Genomic DNA, 17,950 nt, shown 5'->3' with positions numbered 1-17,950 from the left:
GGAGGATGTGCAGGACAGAGTCAGACAGATGTTTCCTCTTTAAGGATCATGGGTTGAAATGAAAGAGGAAATCTCAGGTGGAAAATGGTTACAAGAGAGTTCTTGAAAGATGAGTCTTGGGATGGATCTTGTTTAACATTTCATTAATAACCATGATGCATAATCTCAAAGCGGTGCAGTTGATGACATCAAGGTGACAGGCATTGTCAGCTGGACAGCCAGGCTACCATGTAAGGAGAATGGCATGATTCTAGCACTGAATAGTGTAATGGGATGAAATTACTTATTAAAAGTGCAGTTTCTGAGGAACCAATAGGAAGAATTGATGCTTTTAAGTGGAAACGATGGAGCAGGAGGAAAAGCTGAAGGTCTTATATAGCCATTAAGATAACTGGAAAACACCAAAACGATGTAACCTGCAGGAGTCAAATGATACTTCTGAATGAACCTGCTCAGACTGGTCTGGTAAGTCTGGGAAGAAGGCAGTGCCAATGCCATTCATGAAAACACAGCAGGTTGTACAAGGCTTTGGAGGTATGAGGGGGTCACCTGGATTACTGTAGTATGTGGCCAGAAAAGCATGCCTACGGAAAGGGATTTTGGCCTGCAGTGGCTGCAAAGCAGGGCTGTTAAGCCAAATAAGGGAATGGAAAGCCTGTGCTCTCAGAGGAGACCAGAGGCACTCGGCTGTTTAGCCTAGCTAAAGAAAGGCCAAGAGGGGATATGGTTGTAGTCTATAAATATATCAGAGGGGGTAAATGCTAGGGAAGGAGAAAAACTTTTTAAACTGAAGGACAATGCTGGCACAAGAACAAATGGATATAAACTAGCCATGAATAAATTTTGGCTGGAAATGAGAAGCAAATCTCTAACCACTAGGCAAAGCCTGTGGAACAGCCTTCTCCAAAGATCACGAGACCAATGGCCTAGCTCATGTGGAAATGGAGTTTGACAAATCCACAAATAGGATCTATACCTGCAGTGGACTGGATGAGTCAGGAGGTCCCCTCCTGTACTGCCTTCCTCTGGAAGAGAACCAGCATCCTAAAAAAGAAGCGTCCTTCTTACAGCTGGCAGAATCTTCCTGGCACAAAGGATCGCCAAGAAGAGAGACAGAAGCAGTAACATTAAGTAAACATGTTCATGATATCTCTGTCTTCCTCTGTAGTATGTGCTCTCCCACCGCTTCACATCAGTAACGTGGAGTGGCAGGAATGTGGCAGAGGGTTATACAAGCAAACAAGCGAGTGCCAGGATGCAGCAAACAGGTCAGGAGAGCCGACCAGCTCTGCCAACTCAAGCATCAGGGAGCACTGGCAGCGGCAATATGATTACTGCAAAAAATTTAATTGAAATTAAGATTCGCAGGTAACCTCAATGAAATTCACAAATGGTTGGGCTTAACCCTGGAGTCAAGAGAATATCGATAGAATATGTTGTCCAAATCTGTGGAATAGTAAGCTTTCCATTTTCTTTGAAAGCAATTTTGTGCCCAGTTTCTATTCAGTATAGATAGAACAATTCATGTTTTCTATAAATTTTTTCTTCCTTAATGTGAATCCTTTGTTTCCTACAGGGAACACAGTAATACGACACAGATTTTCCATCTGGAGGCCTCTGACCCCTTTACGAAGATTACTGAGTGACAGCTGCATTTTGGTGTTGACCGAACTGATGCACAGGAAGAGGGAGGAAAGGATTTTCTAAAACTTCTGTATGGCTTTTTTGTATCAGCTAATTCTGTGCTCCTGGACCAGTTTGGGTCAGTTTTCAAAGTGTCTGGGTTGGCAGGGGCTTGCAGGTGAACGGGCACAGGACAGACTCTCATCAGGCACTGCTCAACCCTGTCAGGGCACAGAGGCTGTTGGCACTTAAACCTCCTGACAGCCATCCTTGGGCATGCCCGGACTGTCTCGGTCATGACTGTGGGGAGGGACCTTGCCCCACTCTCCCCTCCAAGTCACACCATGACAGACACGCAAGAACCTCTCCACTTAGCACCTTCATGCAGTAGCACCATGAACTTAACGGGGCTGTTCCCATGGCTGTGGTGCATGGGTGCTGCTTCACGGCTCAAGTTTTGCACTCCTGCACCCCTACTTTGCTCCCAATCCTGCATCCCCAGCCTTACATCATATATTGCTCTGCTGCTGGGCCTCCTTTCCTCACTAGCCTCAGCACACCCATTCCTCCACAGGGAGAAAAAAGACCCTCAGATATTTACGGCTGAAAAGTACTTCCTATAACAAAATAACATCATATTCACCCTGCAATGTGTCTTCTCTATGTTTCAACTATTATAAATGATGATTTTAAGGATGGCTGCTCCTGCAGTAAGCAACACAGATCCTTTGGGTGCTGCAAGGTACAGGAGATGTTTGTTTCTGCTGTTTGCTATCAGGTGCTTCTATGCAAAAAGCCAAGAAGATAACCTGTATGGAAGCTGTCAACTGCCCACTTACCAGGAAAGAACACAGGTGGAAGGAAGCTGTTGCTCTAGGACACCCTGGACTGAGTTTTTTCTTTTCCTCCTCCAAAAATTGTCTACCCAGGATTTGAAATAGCAATGAAGTACAAAACAGTAGTGAATAACACCAAGGCACTTTACTTTGTAAAAGAATAATTAGCCATGCACACGTTCCGCAAGGGGAGAGGAGCGCCACCAGCCTCTGCTATCTGATGAACTTCCAGTGGGCAGCTCTGAGCCCAGTCAAAATGGCTCGAGGTGAGACAGGGAGATCAATGGCCCATCATCTGAACTCTCTGCCCACATTTTGGCTATCTATTTCATGAGTTTCCTCAGGGCAGGAAAAAGTCGATGAGGACAGATACCAGAATACCTACCAAACTCATGTGATGCCAATTTCTCTCGGGGGGTTGTGTAATATAGTTAACCACTGTTCTCATTAGAAATACCAAACTTAATTATTTTATGTAACTGCATTAGATGGAGAAAGTGCATGTTGCTGATAGTTGCTTACTGGGAATGTAGCGTCTATCTTCCTTTAGTCCACTTAGAATTAAAGTTATCGTCTTTGTATATTAGATTCAGTGGCTCCTAATGAAATGCAATAACGATTCCTAGAGTAAATAACATTTTTCTTAATATGTTTAAACAATTTTATGGACTCTTTTATTGATTAGAGGAGGAGCAGTTTCAGGAATAATGTGCTTAAATAGGCATGAAAAACTATCCAATTACCCAGAATTTCTCAAGGCTAATGCCTGAAGTAACAAGCACGTCACACAACAGTGCCACTTCCATTTGTGCCAGACGCCTGAGAGGCAGCAATCATGAACCTCTGCAATGTGTGGGGTGGAGGATTTCAGCATCAACTGGAGAAAAGTCTGTCGCTGTACTGTCTGCACAGACAATTTAGCATGCTGTGAAATCTTGATCAAAAGTGCCCACCGGCACAGCTGGTTAATCAGCTTTAAGTAGTGAGGAATAGGGAGTTATGTCCAGTTGAGCAGTGGCAATTTGGACAACACTGAATCTTCAGTGGCAAGATACAAGCAAACGTGAAATATGATACAGAACAAGGAATGCAAACACAGACAGCTGAATAGGCTTTTTATTATCAGAGGAATCCACCATGCTTTAAAACAGCATCTCATTTTGGTTGAAAAATTAGAAAGTCAAGGAATTGTACATTAGATCTAGTTGATCAGTGGAACTAGAAATTTAAGGAAGTTTTTGCTTTTATCTGATGATGTTTTGGAAGAAACACTTGTGTTCACTTTTGTGAAATAATTATTTCCTGTTACTGAGCTCTCGTTGTTGAGCTTTCCTTTAGAAAGATGTATTTCTGTTTCACTAGTTAGAGCAGCTGTGTAGGCTGGCTGTGCAGGACAAACCTTCAGTTATACCTCTCCTTCGTGAATTCACTGGAAGTCAATTGCTTGGATAATAAGGATTACAACATATTCAATAACTTTGAAAAAATGTCTTAATGCTAGTCTTCCTAAATGCCCTGTATTATTTGGAGCAATATGAACACAGCAACTTCTGTTTGCAAGTCAAAGGGGAAAACTTTGCACTTTCATGCAGTCGTGCCCATGTCCTGCTTTATTAAAAGCTGGAGACCCGCCTTACTAAACCCCACTGTTCAAAAGATCCCAGCCAATATCCTCCTGCTCGGCAGGGCTTTGATGTAAAGCTGCAAACAATATCAAAGAGTGCCATACAATGACCTCCGTGAAAGGACCTGCCAAGACATCATAGTCATGGTCATGTTTTTCTGACTGCCACTGACATGAAGTGATTTGCCTGGGGTTACAACTGAGTCTGTGGAAAGTTGAAATGAGGACCACAGCCTAAAGAGTCTCAGAGTGACAGAATTTGCCCTCTACCAAGTGACATAGCCTACCTCTACTTGACGTCTGATAAATGAGCTGCATTTCCAGCATGCAGCAACGTGGAAGGTGAGTTCTATCCCACCAGCTGCATGACCAGGGCACTAGAATAGAGGCATGAGCAGAGGGATGAGACTGGGAAATCCAGGGAAATTGGAAATCACTCTATGTCTAACAGGAAAAGCTGCAGGCAAGGAGCTAGGCCAATGCTCTCTTGGCTCTCTCAAACCCCACTCGTATGCTCCAAGGCCAAAACCGTAAAGGTTGAATTCAACAAAACCAGAAGCACCAGGAGAAAACTGCATTCAGAAATCTCCTTTGCTTTTCACCTCTTTCGACCCTTATGTTTTATGAAAAGAGCACCCGGACATCACTTCCCTCTTGCAGAACAATTTACAAAACACTTGAGAGTGCTGCATGGCTGATGCAGTGCTGCGTGCAGGGCTGGGGCAGCCAGGGAGCTACCGTGCATTGTGCAGCACACAGCGCTCGCTTCAGGCAAGGGAGGGTTTAGAAAACAGGTATTAAGTACAACACAGCATTAGAAAACTAGATCATATTGGTCTCACACTGAGGAGGTTAATACAGATGATAACAATTTACTCATTCCAGAGGAACTGAGGAGCAGAAGGGGTGCAGTAGTGGATATTCACTGCGATTTTCTTCTACAATTTTCACATCTTTAAAATAAATGAATTGTAAACTAGAGAGGGATTAAAACTGAACCAGGAAGCATGATGTGTGTGTACCAAGAAACAACATGGAATCAGCATCAAGCCCACACATTGGGTAATGATATCTCTGCTCAGAGACAGGTCAGCAGTGTATGTGATAACGTCCCTCTGCAGAGACAGCTGAGTGAAGAGCCTGTTTCTCAATAGACCAAAGGTTTTACTTTATCGTTCTCTCAAGCCACGTTCCTCACTCCTTTCACTTTGGTCCCAAACAAACCCACTGCTTTGTTTGACAGACTGGGGCTGCCAGCCTTTCTGTCATGCTCCAGCAGGCTGTTTCCCTGCTGCTGGTCACAGCAAGAGCTTGCAGCTCGTGAGCTCTCCCCAGCCCTGGGCTTCAGAAAAAAAACCTTTCTCTACAAGGTTCTTTTTTCCAAGGATTCCCACCCAGTTATGCTGATGACATTTACCACATCACCTGGACAGAGAGCAGTTTTGATCACCGAGCTCTGGTATTGGGGGTGATCCCTATTTCATGCAGAAAGGACACAGCCAGTATCCGTAGTACAGACCAAGCCATTATCTCAGGAAAACAGGTAGCTTGTCTCCTTCTTGAATGTTAATGCTGAAATAGGAAATGTCAAAGCTTGGGGGAAGCAAGCTCATACCTGCTGGGAAAGGGATATTGAGAGGGGATTATGAACTAGTCCCAAGGTTCAAATCGTCTGGGCCATGATCTGCCTTGGGCTTTGTGATGGGCTTGCTGGGAGTCAAAGGGGTTTCAGGGCACTTGCAGACCAAGGAGCTGGACTGGCATGCCAAGAAGGGCCAAAAGCACTTCTGGTGAGCACAAGGGAAAACTACTAGTGGGAAGGGCCGGGGGAGGTGGTAATGGAGGGGTAAGCAATGGCAACTCTGGCTGAGGAGGAGGGCAGTGGGGGACAATGACTGCCAGGTGCTAGTGCTCTCCAGTTATTCCAGCAGGCAAGGGCTGGGGCATCTCCACCACAGCTCCGAATCCAGGCTTCTGCCTGATTTTGGCAGCCCTCTACTGACAGCGACACAGAGCCCAGAGCTGTGCTCCCACACAGCATGTATGTGGGTCCTGATCTCCACCTCAATGGACACTGCTCTTCACGTATGTGTCAGTGGTGCCCCTGAATGCCAGCCTCAGAGAGGCTCAGTCCGAATATCAACCGTGATAGGCTTGACCTTTGCTCCCTAAATGTCAGCCCCTGTGAGCTCAGGCTCTGCCTGCACTAAGGCTGTTGTGGCAGTTATTCCAGACCCCAGACCAGGGAGAGGGCTGTGGTATGGCTGGTCCAGCTCCCCAGCACCCCTTTTTTAGCAGCAGCACCCGTCCAAATGGCATGTGACTCATCTGGGTCTGGCCACCTCCTTGCGCAGTGCCTTTCACTATGACTCTGGGGATTTCCACAGAGAGGTGGGTGCTGCTGGCAGTGGTGCAGCAGATCTGGGAGGTCCTGAGTGCCAAAGCCCCCTCGCCACACAGCGGGAGGCAGTTCCTCTCCATCCCCTTGTCAGGGCTGCAGGAGTGCGGGCTGGTCTTCAGCAAGGGCAGAGAGGATGGGATTCTCTTCCCCTCTAGCTCAGTGCTTGGGCTACTGGCCAGTCACAGAAAAGGTGAACTGCTGGGATGTGGTAACAGCAAGTTACTGTAAAGAGTTTTTAATTTTTAATTGCTCTCAGGGCTTCTTTTCTACTGTCCCCTCCCCCGCACCCACAGGGAAAGGCTGCTGGCACCCATTTCTGGAGCTCACAGTGTTTGTCTGTGTGCCTGACTGCAAGGGATGAGAGAGGGGTGTCCTCTCTCTCTGTCACCTGGTGGGTGCTGCCAGGATGCCCCTCTGGAGCAGCTGCTTTCCCAGGTCAGCTTTCAAGGACCGGATACCCGAGGCACCCTGAGGGCTGGGACTGCTCAGTGGGATCTGCCTGCATCACTGGTACTGGGGCTAGCGTACCTCAGGCTTAATTTGCCAGAGGCTTCCCCTCCTTTTCCTTCAAAGGAGCATCCACCAGCAAGAGATGCTTCTGGTCAAGTTGGGCTACAAAGATGCTGAACATCAGGAGCACAGTGCCTGCCAGAGCACCTTTGCACTGCACTGGCCATGAGCACATCGCTGGCGTAGCTGGAAGCCATTCAGACGTGGTCAAGATTCCCCTTTGAAAGGAGAATAATAAACATTTCTCTGCAAGGACAACTGCAAGCTCTGCAAACCCGAAGCTTGCCCCTGAGAAGCACCACTGAGGGTTGTCAGGAAGGAATTGCCAGGCTCACTGCCGAGGACTCCAACTTGCCTGAAATACTGGGAATTGCCACCTCCCTAGTAATCTGACATTAGCATCCAAGGTCAGCTCAGAGAGTCCTCAGCACAGACACGGGAGCACGTGCAGCTGTCCAGCTGGGCTGCAAATCCCCTCCTCTCCCCACTCAAGCCATTCCTCTGCTTAAAAACGTTATTTTGGGAAAGAAATGAATAATGGGAACAGTACTGGAAAAGCACAGGGAATTCAACAAACAAAAGAAAAGCTGCTATTTTCGAAAATGCCTCCAACTGGTAACCACCCCTTCTCTCCCAGCTGCCTCTCCACTGCCCTGCCCAGAGTGCTCCAGAAGCATCCAGAAGCTCGGTGGGAGCCACGCGCATGAAAGATGTCTCTTACTACAGGCTCTCTGAGAAACACCATAGTGAACTAGTAACTTACACACGGTGAACTAATAGTAAAATACACTTCAATTTTTAATCAGACACTTTGACTTAGGTGAGGCAGTGGGTTCTGCAAGGGTCCCAGTGTCTAACAAGAAGAGCAAAAGTCAGGCAAGCAGTCACCCTATTACTGCTTCTGTCACCTTTTGTCATCTCCAAAAGAACTGTATTTTTCTAATTGGGGCATCACAAGCATTACGTGGACATGGTGAGAGGGGGGTTCTAACGCTGCACAGCAGTTCACTGCCATGGTTCACAGAGAAAAAGGCATCGCTGCTGCAAGAAATGAAACTGAATTTGCCAAGGTTGCAGATCCAAGTAAACATTATAATCTTATCTTAATAAATTCACCAAGACCCCCACTGAGCTGGCGTGGGATATGTTATATGGCTGTTTCGTCAGCTCTCATTTGTCCTTTTTGCTAGTGTGACCAGGTCTGCAAGGTCTCTTTGCAGCCCTGGTCAGCATCGGCACAGCTCTCCTGCCTGCAGCTTCTTGTGCCAAGGGAAAGGACAGGCTACATCTGGGCCACCACTGTGAGTGTCTCAGGAGGTCCTCCTGACAAAAGCGACAGGCCACCTTCCCTGTGGGCTGAAACGTAGCAGAAGAGAAGTGAAATAAGAAAAAAATGTGGTGGAGCCACTGCCCTGATGATACTGGAGGAAGAACGACTAAGGTCTGAACTTGTGTTCTCAGTTCCCAAAGTGACACTGTTCCGCCTGAGCACTGCTGTGCACGTCGGTTGAGACTACCCTGGGTGCCAGGGTGCCAGCAGCAGGGATGGGAGTTGCTCTCTCACAGGCAATCTCATTTCGGAATTGTCAGAAAAGAGATTTTTTTTTTTTTTCAGGAAGAAGACTCCCAACACTTCTCCCTGGATTTTCCCTTCCAGGAGAAGTATGAGAAAATAAAAACTCTCAGAAAGAGAAGAGTTCCTCTTTCCAATGCCCCTGATCTTCCCAAGTCACAACATTTCTGCCTTTCACTGAACTACTCAGCTTTTACTTTAGCAGGGACAAGGCGTACACAGGGACAAGGCGGGGTGTGTGTGTGTGTCTTTCTCGGCAGGAGTCACTTGCCCCCTTCATCAGGCTCCGACAGCAGAGGTAAAGCGAAGCATAGATAGTGTTTTTGCAGAAATGCCCACTACCCAGCAGCTCTTCAATAATTCAGTGACCAGATAGTTCTGCACAGACCTCAGATCTGTAATTGGTTTAACATCATGTGCCATCAAACATTACATGCCTTGCAACTCATATTGGGGATTTCGATTAAGAAAACCCTCCAACGCAGCAAGGAAGACCTGAAAATTCTGATAACGTTCTCAATTTTTAGCAGTAAATTAATTGAAAGTGAAGGGTGAAGTGAAATAATTGAAAGTGAAATCTGTGTGCTGTGTCAAATCAGCAATAATATTAAAACAATAGGAGACTGTGGTTAGACTGAGAGATGTATCCTTGGCCAGCTGTAATTTTGCACTCTTTTTTTCACATCAGCCTCTGAAATAAGTCTACAAAAATGCACACTGCCCTTCAGATGAGACTGTTTTAGTATGGTCCAAATGACTTTACGTGAAAAACCTCACACAAAATAAACAGCTATGAATAGGACACTTGACAGACAGGTCCAGAGGACAACAGACAGTGTTTCTGCTGGAATATAATTGCTCTAATTGGACCTGGGCTTGCTAAAATGGTAACGTTAAAGGGGACTCTGCAGTCATGCTGCCATTCTGCACAAAAGAACAGTGTCGTGATAGGAAGCATACAGTGGTTGTGGAAATAATCAATGGCTTTGTGCTCACTTCTCCCTGGCATCTTGGATTTGCCATTAGGAACATGCACACAACATGAGCAGAATGTTTTCTTCAGAGTTAAATGTTCCCGGGGCTGAATTGCTCCATGGGTGAAGTCTCTGAGTATTATTTGGCTGAAGTTAGACACTTCAAATGAGCTGGATCCATTGTGTTTTTGCAGTCCTGGAGGAGATGCAGAAAGGCCGTGTGAGGCATAATTAGGGAATTTGTCTGTTCTAGGAGGGAGGGAATTTGGTGAGGAAAGAAGCTAACTTTGACCTTCTTCAGCTTTGGCTTGTCTTTCCTGGAGTGACAGCCTGTAAACTATCTGATCTGCTCATCTAATAAAACCTCTGTACATGTAATCCTGGGTCTCTCCAAAACCTGAAGTTTATAATATGACAACAAGCATGAAGCTCTCAAAGGCAGAATTTTTGTCCTCCAGTAGCACAAACTGCACAAGGGTTGACTGTGCAGTGTTTCTCCAGCCCTGTTTTGAATCCAGCGTCCAGCAGAGAGAGCAGCCCTTGTAGTCACCGATAGATGAGATGCCACCAAAACGACAGATCATCATTACTAACATAGGAAGCATTTTGGTTTCTGGACTCTCTCAAAAAGCTCCATTTCACATGGGTGTTGGCTGTCCTGTGCTGCAGATATCCAGGGACACTGGGCAGTGCTACCAGAGGTCCCAGCTGGAGCAAAAGCAGCAGTACAGGAACAGTGACAATAGAAGAGCCAAGAAATGGCAAGCCTGCCCTTGGCCTCATCCCGCTATCACCTGGTCACTTAGTCCTGCTCAGGGCTCTCCTTCCCCCACTTGCCACCTGGTCCATTGTGCCTCTGCGGCATGCCAGCCTGGCCCCGTTCTCGTGATGGTGAAATTCATCCCATGGCTAAGAGGCTTTGTGACAAATGTGGCAGTTATAAACCTGTCTCAAAGCCTTTCAGCTCCAGTGTGCACCTGCTTCCATGCACAGACAAAGCCGGCTGAAACAATCTCCTGCCCCTCTGGAGCTGCTAAACAAGATGAGTTGAAAAATATGGGTGTGATGCTCAGGAGCTACTTACGCCCCACCTGCAAACCAGCCCTCTCACAGGGCTCCTCAGGCGAGGCCACTTTATTCATAAAGAGCCAGCCTGGCTTGCTGCATCCTCCCTAATAAAAACGCCTTCTCAGGTCATCTGCAGTGGCACTCTGCTGCTCCTGCCCTTTGCTCACATTGCAAACACCAGACCCAGGTTGCGGGATGTGCATCACCCAAAATGGGTGCAACATGGCAGACATCCTCTCCTGCGTCCAGGAAAAGTGCCAGGGCTGGGTTTAGTGGGAGCAGAAAGGTGGCCCTGGGCAGGCACATGAAACTGGTCTTGTTCCGCAAACCATACTGGAGCTGACAGTGTCCCTGAGTCACTACGAACCATGTCACCAGCCAGCCCATTTATCCGCACAGCCCTGGGTTCACAGGTCCACACACTCGTCCTTTCCCTGCCCTGCCATTTTCTCTGGAGGAGCACTGGGACTGTCTCTCAGCAGGACTGTGAGAGATGCACGGGGTCATCAAAGCATTAAACATGACCGACTCCCAGCTTCTGCCTCCTCCCAGTGCTGGCTTTGCTTTGTGCATCGCAGGCTTTGCTCCACATATGGGCCTGTCCAATGTGCCAACAAGGTGGCAGGAAAATTGCCCATGGATTATGCTCTCCAAAGAAGTGTGAGCCGCAGACAACATTGGATGGGATTTATCAACACAAGCCCAAATAAAAAGAGTGAGTGTGTTCGTTTCCAGCTGATATGTCTGTGATAAGACAAAGATTGTAATGAGAGTAGTAAAAAAAAGTAAGGAGTGACATCAGTGAGATTTACACAGCTAAAACTTTGCATGACTCTGTGAACACGTACAGCAAAAAGCCTTGAATTACAAAAGAATCACAGAGCTAAACTGAGACCCATCCTCTGCCCTCTCCTGTGACAGAAGGCATTGCTGGGAGTTCTGGGTGCTGGGCAAATTAAAAACAGCATTTCAGCCCAAACTACAAACTTGGCTTTTCTGTGTGTAAATGAGATCCTTACATTATCTCACTGACATTTTGTGGCTGAAAGCAATTCGGCAACTATCAGCACAACCAGACTGAAATTCAGCAGCACAGGATCTAAGCACTTCAGCTCTTAATGACTCAATGATTCTGTGGACATGAATCTTCCAAAAAAATGAAGTTCGGCAGAAAGTCGACAGCATGTGGAGACCGCAGAAGGGAGAGGAACTTTACAACTTGGCCTTCACATTTTCCACCTATAGGATTTCAACATTTGCTGAAGTTGTAGTGAGGGCAGCTTCTTCACACTGCTCCCTCTGGGAAATATCACATTCAGCAATTCCTGAATTACAGTTTCTAATTATATTTTCATAGCGTAATGCTGTCTGAAATGCAAATTTGATGACAGAATAATTTGATCCATGTAAAATAATTACAAAATTACTGTTTCTCCAACCTCAACTCATACTCCCTGCTATTTAAGAAGATAAATTTAACAGCAGCAAAAGTACAGCCAAAACATAGTCTATTTTTTTAACTGTTATCTGACTATAACTGTCTGCATAGATTTTGGCTCACCATGGAAGATTATTTCTAAAATATGACTACCAAAAACATTCCAGAGTTAAGATTTCTGCTGCTTTAGCTTGGAACCATCAACCAGGTCAACTTTTAGTTTGCATTCAGAGTACCACATGTATGGCATCTGCATTTAATTGGAAAAGCAACTGTTAATTAAAATGCCAAATCTCTACTACAGGTCACTTATCATTGAAACCAGTTGTTGCTGATGTTGATCCAGGACATTAAATTAGCACAACGTAATGATTTTTAGCAGGGTGGAAAAACAACTTCTGCAATATGTAATTTAAGAGCCTGAAACTCTATACTGCTGCATCAGTTCCCACTGTCTGACAATGCCCCATCCACCCACCCCCTGCCCCCTGCCCCGTATGGGGGATTTTATTCCCCCCTGAATTATTGCTTTGAGTAGTGGCTAGGATCTTTAAAAAGACAGTAAAAATCTCATTCTCTTTGAAAAATGAAAGAAGGAGTGCTCCGCTTTGCAAGGGTTTGTTGTGGGTTTTTTTAGGGTTTGTTATGCTTCTAGCCTAAATTTAGATTGTCATTGCCCGTCAACTCAACCAGATCAAGGTAGAACACACCGAAGGCTTGAGTGTGTTATTATTACTAGGCTAGAGGCATCAACAGCTTGTGTCTGTTTTTGATTTCCCTGGCTGTATCCGGTTGTGTGAGAAGTGGCTCAAGGAGATCTCCGACTCCTTTTTGCCCAAGATCTCTCCTAAGGTGAAGTTCCTCAGGAACTGCTGATCTGCTTTCTCTTCTCCATGGACAAGGAGACTGTTGGAAGAGATCATCTCCTTCTTGTGTGTTTTGAAGGGCTTGGTGACCTTTGCAAATGATACGAAGGCTGATCGGAGGTTTGATGGTCAATTTGGCCTCCCCAGAACAAGACGGAGTCTCACTAAGCCTGTGTGTGTGTGTGTGTGTGTGTGTGTGTGTGTGTGTGTGTGTGTGTGTGTGTGTGTGTGTGTGTGTGCGTGTGTGTGTGTGAGGTTTTTTCTCTTTATGTCAGAGGATTTCAAGTCCATGTAAGGTGACAGTCTCATGCTTGAGTTGTTGGGCAGAAGATGAGGAATGGACTGTAGTCACCTTCCCCGCCTCTCAGCAGTAGAGAAGAACATACAGGCTGTTTATTCTTCCATGGTGGGTGAAACCACAGCAGGGCAGAGACAGTGGGATGTTTAACATTAAATTGCCTGGCAACTTCACACACTCCCAAGGCAAAATTCAAGTGTTGGTCAAAAGGGTTTGGTACAGATCTGTACAGCAAAAATGAGAGCATGAAGTCACCATGCAGAAGCATGCAGCACCAGGATGACTCTCACTCACAGCTCTCTACCCTTTCCCTGAGCAGAAACCTGCGCCTTTTCCTCCTGTTGTAGACTCTCTCACTACCTGACCATGTCTCACCTATCCCCATCTCTAGGGTTCAAAGGAGCCTGGGCCAATAGGATGCCTAAAGCCTCCAAAGACTCAAATAGAGGGGACAGAGCTGGCCACTCTGCCAAGCAGAACACACCCCTATGCAATCTCAGTGGCAATCACCAGCATCCCTGGTAACATTGCCTCTCAGATCTCCTGCCACAACACCCTCCTGGACCTCCTGGTAAAATATGAAGCAGTTTATCCTCCCTCTCTCAGGTTATGTTAGTCCCTTTTGAAGACTTGCTCAGTATTGTTAAAGCAAGATATGTCTGTTCTAGTTGGAGAGATGAGGAACCTATTTTAAAAACATTTCTGATTAATAGCTCTTGAGAAAAACTTTCATCAATTATTTTTCCCTTTGCAGGTGTTTTCAAGGCATCGAAGCTACAGGACACTGCATTCAAGCTAAAATGAGCAAGGTGAAGCCCCAGTCCTCACTGAGCATCATTGCCCCCCTGAGGACTCAAGCCAAATCTGGCAGGCGACTGCAGCTATAGGTGGAGCCAAATCCTCCAGATGTGAAGGTGAATGACTTTTCTTGACTGGCAGGTGCTACTCGTCTTGAATCTGCTCCCATACTCCATTCCCCGGTCCCTCGCTGGACTTGCCTCATCAGTGTAAGGTGGTGAACAAGCAGACCTCAGAGGGTGGTGGATCACATCGAACACCTCCCCCTGCCCTCCCCTCCTGCCCCACCCACCCAGACTCCTGGGGGTTTAACATTGCAGGTTGGGGGGCAAGATGCCGTTGGCTGAAACATGGCTCTCCATACCGGCTGGCAAGCAGCTGTGCCCAGCTCGGCCCAGGTGGGTGGCCTTGGTGAGGATGCCGAGAGCCCCAGTCCCTGCAGGAAGACTGCACAGGGGTTGTGTGCACCTCTTCACCGAAGCTGCAAGGCTCCTGTAAACCTTGGTTAAACTTACCTATGAGGAGCCAGTCGAGATTCCTCATGCACTGATGCATTGGCATCAAGTGAAGAATTTAATAGAGAAAATTAAAAATATTTCAGCACCCCAAAACATCGATATTTTAGACATAGAATTAAATTGGAAAGAACAGATGAGATAGCATGAAGGGAAATGATTTAGAGGTTTCAGATGCATTTATCTTTGTGGCTGTGTTAAGAATGCCAAATGCAGTGAAATTCAGAGCATTAAGCCATAACTTTTCTTACAGAAGTGCATTCAGTTTTTATCTCTGTCTTGGCTCCCTTTCTGAAAGAATTACTTCTGCTGCATTTGGTAACATTAGAATAATTTTTATAGAGTTTTTTTATCTTTTATTGCTCTATGTTTTACGTTGTTTTGTAGCTCTGTGATTGTTTCAGTGGCAGCTGTTTTAGAAAATCATTACCATTATCAATAAACCCTTTGAACTTTGGGAGGAAGGGAACAGGAGCATATAATTAGAGAAGATAAGAACGATACTTTTCCAGGAAACAAAAAACATGATGCTTCAGCTGTAATCTGTTCTTAAAACAAATCTATATGTTCCCACACAAACAAACTCAGGCTGTGGCACTAAACTTGAGGAGCCCTGGGATCTCCTACCCTACAACAGCCCCTTTGGAGTCAGCGCAATAGAGAAACAAAACCAGATTCCCTCTTCTCTTAACAAAAAGACCCAAACAGCATTTCGTTTTTCAATTACTGTGTGCTGTTAGAGCTGCAGGTTTGGGTTTTTTTAGCTATTCTAACTGCTCTCAACCTACAGCAGGGAAAAAAAAACCCCGAAAAACCCCAAACCAAAACCAAGAAAAAACCCAGCATCTGAGAAAAAAGGTAAAAGCTCGTGTTACAGCAATGTTGCTCTCTTGGCATATTTCAGATAATTTTTCAGAAGCCCTTGGTCCTTTCCTTTGTAAACACTATACAGTCAGGAGTGCCACGTGCCCCGGGAGATGGACAGAAAGCCCGGCGAGAGTGTGGGGTGCAGGGACTCCATGTGAACAAAGCTGATTTAAAGACTTGAACTTTGGGAGTTGGATTTCAAGCTGTTCCTAGCTGCATCGGCTTCTGCCTTCCTCCTCACTGAACACGTTTCGTACAAACCCACCTGAACAGGGCGGCATTAAAAAACTGCAATTTCCAACAGAAGTATAAGGCTGTGGAGATGCTCAAATCAACACAATACCTAAATACAATATCTTTTAACTTCTGAACACATTAGCCTAGGGTTACACGTGTTCATTTATATTCCTAAGCTGTCAAATGAGCACAATACCATTTTATTCTCCTTTCACAGATCATTAATCTAAGTTTAACTCTGCTTTGCCGTCTGCACACAGAATTAGTAACTGGAAGCTGCTTTGCATTTATCTGATAGTGCCGGGCTTGTTCATCAAGGCAAACTTCCAGCCAAAACAAACAAGTGAAAAAAAAAATCAGTCATGATAAGCTGCTTTCTATCCTGTTTTTTTTTTTTTTAAGGAAAAAAATACCTGACAAGAACATAAAGCAAATGGTTACCTCACACTGCAGAAATGCAAGTTTTTAATAGTCCATGCTCTGGCAGCCCCTGAGAAACAGCAGCGGTGGCGGCGGTGGCGGCGGGGATAAATCCAGCATCCACTAGGTTCTCACAAGGCTTTGGCTGCGCGGCCGAAACCGCAGGCTCTGCCTCCAGCTGACGTCAAGGCGGCTGTCACATGGCCAGGCGCAAGCCCAGGGAGCACTGGTTGTCCTGGCAACCCCAGCACTGCTCCGAAATTATTTCAATAGGTCATCTGTCATACTGCGCGCACATTGGAACCATCACGGGCGCCCGGACAACCCAAACACCAAGGTCTCGCTGGAACTGGCTGCGCCAGGGGGTGGGACCCATCGCCAATGCTCTCTTAACCCTGTCCCTGTAAGAAAACACACCTCCCTCTTCCTCCTGCATCCCCAGACTCCAGCAGAAAAAAACCCTTTATACGCCTGGTTTGCCCAAGAAAAGGGGCAAAACCGCTGTCCTCCATGTGAACCCGGGCACCTCGATGATGTGCAGCTGGGTGCTAGCTAAAATTAGGGTCTTTCAAAGTGACACACAGCTGAGGTTATATTCAGAGCCACAGAGATGCTCATTTGGTCACCAGCATCTCTGCCCAGATCCGTGGTGAGGCAGCCGCAGTCCTTGCCAAAGCGATGCAGGATGGCAGCCATGCGGGTCTGCCGGCCAGCCCCCAGAGGTGCCTGGCCAGATTCATCTTGTGTCTCTGAGACTTGGCCACTGGCCCCTCCTGCTTGCTCCCAGTAAAATGCCCCAGGAAGAGGATCAAAACAGTGCCTGCCTTTAACTGGCTCCGACTCAACTCTGCAGCCTCATCCTGCAGGCAGAGACATGACACTGGTGTCTCAGATTTCCTTGTAATTCTAGCCAAAATCCACTCCTTCCCCCCAAATTTCCTTTTTATCTCTGCACACCACCTTACCAGAGTCCCACAGCGTATGCACACACCAAGGGGCAGGATGCAGGAGGAGAGAGAGGCTTTCACCTGCAAGAAGAAGGGAAGAAAGGCAAAGTGTCAGCAGCAAAAGACTCCTGTGTTCATCTGAGTCAGTGATGGTTACTGACCAGTGCCTGGGACATGAAATACCAGGAACCAATCATAACAGATGGCTCTGGTGAAAGTCGAAGCAGATGTAAAGCCGCATAGGATCTGCAAACACACTGAGGCATCCTTAGCCAAATTTGGCTTTGGCACCTTTGCAACAGGTGAAAGAGAAAAACATGAAAAATTAAAAGACAGCCTGGGATGGGGCATAAAGAGGTGCTGGGGAGGGCTTCCCCCCATACAAGGCAGAGGGAGGATGGTGGGGACATGGGACTGATGGGCAGTGGGGGCATCACTGAATCCCATCACCCTCCTCTGCATCTCCTTCCTGAGTGTAAGATCGGCAGGTGCTCGGAATATTTAGGTCAACATCCGCAACAGCCAATGCTGGTTTATGTAGCATTTAGTGAGACATGCATCTCTCTCTAGTACAGCTTATAAAGCACTCATCCAGCCCCACTGCTCCACTGGAGCCTCCCAGAGCAGTTCATATTAGGGGCAAAGCCCTCTGGGATCATGAGTTGCCCACACCCCCCTCCCCCCCGCCATGCCTTGGTGTGAAGCAGAGAAGAGGGCTCAAAGAGTTATTACAATAGAACAAGGCATCTCCCACCATCTAATATTCATGCCTTAAAAAGAAAATATTCACAATTAGCTGAGAAACCTGTGACCATTTAGCAGAACAAGAACAATGCAATGAATTTTAAAAACGCCATTGATTACTACCTGTGTTACATATCATCATCATTGTGGCTTGGCTTCGGAAATGAAGATTGGGGAAGTGTTTTCCCCACGCTTACTGCAAGTGCGCTGA

General features: G+C 46.5%; 1 protein-coding gene across 1 annotated transcript in view; it reads right to left on the bottom strand.

The window, feature by feature from the left end:
- NCALD (neurocalcin delta) overlaps window positions 1–16,155 on the bottom strand; it is a 50,919-nt gene extending 34,764 nt beyond the window's left edge. Inside the window, exon 1 of the mRNA XM_010137536.1 lies at window positions 16,070–16,155. The gene's annotated coding sequence lies outside the window, so the exon portion shown is untranslated. The remainder of the gene's footprint in view (window positions 1–16,069) is intronic.
- Window positions 16,156–17,950: the final 1,795 nt, after the last annotated feature.

Source organism: Buceros rhinoceros, unplaced genomic scaffold (assembly GCF_000710305.1).
Source record: "Buceros rhinoceros silvestris isolate BGI_N320 unplaced genomic scaffold, ASM71030v1 scaffold8736, whole genome shotgun sequence".
NCBI lineage: Eukaryota > Metazoa > Chordata > Aves > Bucerotiformes > Bucerotidae > Buceros > Buceros rhinoceros.
This window is presented reverse-complemented; position numbering and strand designations above follow the sequence as displayed.